The sequence below is a fragment of the Galeopterus variegatus genome, unplaced genomic scaffold (assembly GCF_000696425.1).
Source record: "Galeopterus variegatus unplaced genomic scaffold, G_variegatus-3.0.2 Scaffold17926, whole genome shotgun sequence".
Lineage (NCBI taxonomy): Eukaryota > Metazoa > Chordata > Mammalia > Dermoptera > Cynocephalidae > Galeopterus > Galeopterus variegatus.
Window position 1 is genome coordinate 12,953 of NW_007744037.1, and position 3,699 is coordinate 16,651.

Here is a 3,699-nt window from a genome sequence, read left to right on the forward strand (position 1 = left end):
GAGAAATTGAATATGGAATAATAACTTGGGAAATTTTTCATGAGTGGAAATAAAATGTTAATAAAATGAACTGTTTTGAAGAATAAGAAAAAAGAATCCTGTAACTGAGACAGGGAAGTTTTGACAATGTTAATTGATTTGATAACAAGAAAAAGGAAATGAGGATCTGAAATGACAAAGTACTTGTCGGGGGGCAGTGACCTGGAAGAGTTTATCTACCTGAAAATTTGAACAGATATATGCTTGTGAATTTTGACAGTAGAAACAAGAAGAGAGCTAAGGAGTGTGTGTTGCAGCATGAAATTAAAGTACCTTACACCTGTTGATGTCACCTGTCTGTGTATCTCTCTACTGTATGGGAAAGACCTTGGAATATTCCTCAGTTCTTCAGAAAAGGTCCTTCCCAAAAGGTGAGAAATACGCACAGTGTTAAGCACTGTGGTCATCTGGATGCTAAATTTCTTTAAAATATAGTGAATAGAGTCATCGGTGTGTCCCTGTTCAAACCTGTAATAGAATTAGGGGAGAAAGGGGTAGGTGCTTATGACTGGACCATGGGCTTCAGGAATTTGAAGTATGCTGCACATGCAAATACATATGTTTCCATATTATTTTGAACTTCACACTCTCTGTGAGACACCTCTGAATTTGTATTTCCCAATTCATTAGTATTCTTTAGGTGCACCCACCCTCACCCCAGCACCTAACACCCTAAAATGTCTATTCTGTATCTCCTTTCTTTGAATTTTCCACCAGTGATCCAGGCACTGGGTTTGTAATTACCAAATCATCGCTAACCATCCAAACCCTACTTTGGAATTATTGTCTTAAAATCTTACCAAATTAACTTTGTTGGTAATAAGATGTCCCAAGTTCAGTTCCTTGGGAAGCAGACTCCAAGATGGAGATTAACATATAGGATGTTTACCAGGCAGTGCTCCTGGAATCAACACCTGTGGAAGGGCAGATGTGTAGTTAGAAATTTGAGACTCACCTAAAGATAGGTCTAGCCTTTGTCCCAACTCCTGAGAGCTTACTTCTAAACCCTTGGAATGACCCTGCTAATAGGACTGCCTTGGTTATCCATGGCAGGCACCTCAGACCACAGCTGGTAGTTGATCCCAGTGAGATGGCGCAGGATGGATGATGGTCATACCATTAATACCAACGTTGTGACTAGAGTTTTGGGTTCTTCAGGCTACATGATAACATCTCGAAATGTTAGAGGCATTGGAAATCATGCTCAGTCACATAGAAAATAATTCAACCAATCATGCCAATGCAATGGAGTCACAATAAGAGTTCTGGACACCAAAGCTCAGGTGAGTTGCCATGGTTGGAAATACTCTTTGAGTATTGTTACACATTGTAGCCAGGTTGGAGTAATGTGTCTGGACTGCATGAGGAGTAGACAACCAGAAGCTTCATGTTTGGATCATCTCGGGTCATGCCCTATATGTATCTCCCTTTAACTGGTTATAATTTCAATTCTTTTGCTATACTGAACTATAATAAAAAGTATAGCCCTTTCCTGAGTTCTGTGAGTCATTCTAGCAAATTATCACACCTGAGTGAGTCTGTGGGGACTCCCAAATTTGTAACAAGATGTTCTGAGGTGAAGGTGGCTCTGGACACTCCCCAAAATATGAAGCATGTCTGAAGTAAGGACAGTCTTGTGAGAAATGTTCTCTCGGATTTTGCAACTTGACAAACTCTTTGTCGCAGAGAAGGGCAGAGGAAAACACTGAGCCAAGTGGCAATCCATCGAAACCTCTGAAAACATCTGGGGAGCTCTAGAGCTGGGATGGCCTCTTAGAGTTGTCTGGAGTTGGGGCGGAGGGGCCAAGACTTTATATCCCCACATTGATCAGTAATTGAACATGAGCTGTTGCAGGAAGGAGGCATGACCTTGGGTAAGGTGGCTCTCTGCAGCTGAGGCTGAACCCACAGGGATGGATTTTGGATGGCTAAGCAGTACCTCCAACATTTGGAGCAACATCTCTCATTCCTGATGGGACATTTTAAAAATTGTCTTAAAATACAAATCACAGAGAATATCTGAATCATCTGTAAGTGTAGAGCTCAGTGGCATTAAATAAATTCACCTTTTTGTCCAACCATCACCACCATCCATTTCCAGAACTGTTTTATCTTGCAGAAGTGAAAATCTTTACTCATTAAACACTAATTCCCCACTCCCCCTACATCTAGATTCTGGAGTCCACACTTTTCCTTTCTCCCTGTATGATTTTGATTCACCTAGGTACTTCAGAAAAGGGGATTGTACAATGTCCACTTAGTTCAGAGATCAGTGATGCTTCAAGGACAAGAGGCTGCTCTGCTGAAGATTCTTCCTAGGGCTCCCTTCATATCCTTGTTCCTCAGGCTGTAGATGAAGGGGTTCAGCATGGGGGTGACCACAGTGCACATTACTTAGGCAATCAAGCTTCTCTGAGAAGAATGGGCCAAAACAGAACTGACATAGTCTCCGAGTCTTGTCCCAGAGTAAAAGGAGACCATAGAGAGCTGAGAACCACAGGTGTAAAATGCTTTATACTTGCCTGCAATGGAGGACATCTGTATTGAAGAAGAGACAATATGATAATAAGAGAAGGGTTTCCCAATGACAAGAAACACCCACTTCAGTGCAGCTGCAGCATACAAGGTGCTGTTACTAATGAGGGTATCAGAGAGGGCCACATTGAGAAGTTGAGCCAGGTCACAGAACAAATGTAGAATTTCTGTGTCTTTAGGGAAGGTCAGCCTCTTCATCCATAGAATTTGAAGTAGGAAGGCCCAGAAATTGATGAACAAATACATCAGGACCAGCAGGGCACAAAGGCGGGAGCTCATGATGACCGTATAGTGCAGGAGGTGACAGATGGCCACAGAGTGGTCATAGGCCATCATGGCCAGTAAGAAATTATCCAGCCCAGCAAAAAAGAAAACATAAAAAAATACATCCGGGCAAGGCAATCTATGTAGGAGATGTCTTTGCTCTGTGCCTGGATGTTCACCAGCATTTCGGGGACCGTGGTAGAGATGAAACACATGTCAGCAAAGGACAGTTTGGAGAGGAAGAATTACATGGGCGTGTGGAGGTGGGAGTCACAAGTGATGGCCAAGATGATGAGCAGGTCCCCGAGTATGGTGACCAGGCACATGGACAGGAACAGTCCGAAGAGTAAGGGCTGCAGTTCAGAATTTTCACAGAGGCCCAAGGAGGAATTCTGATAGTTCTGTGTGATTTTCTGCTTCCATGTAGCTGGTGTGTCTGCTGGGAAAGGAGGAAAAAGCAACATTCAATGAGCATCCCACAGACGCAACAGCTAGTCATCACTTTACAATGTCTCCCTTGGCTGGACATCTTTCACCCTCTGTTGAGTCCTTTGAATAACACTGATCCACTCAGCCAAGTGGTCACCCATTTCCATTTAAATATGTATAATCATTTTGACATTTTTTGATTTAGCTGAAATTTCTCTCTAACTTCTACTAACTGGATCAAATTCTCTTCTTTGAGTCTGTGGTCACAAACTAATTTCTTCTTTGATATGGCTTTCAAAAGTAATTTAAAACATCCCATGTCTTTTTCTTAATAATACCCATTCCACCATCATTCTAATAGCTCTTCAGTAGTGGTAAAGACACATTTTCAACTCAAACAACATTTATTCTGTGATATGATGTTTCCTATTG

The 3,699-nt window shown here is 42.0% G+C and overlaps 1 pseudogene; it reads right to left on the reverse strand.

Annotated features, from left to right (window-relative positions):
• Positions 1-2,319: 2,319 nt before the first annotated feature.
• LOC103582794 lies at positions 2,320-3,261 on the reverse strand (annotated as a pseudogene).
• Positions 3,262-3,699: the final 438 nt, after the last annotated feature.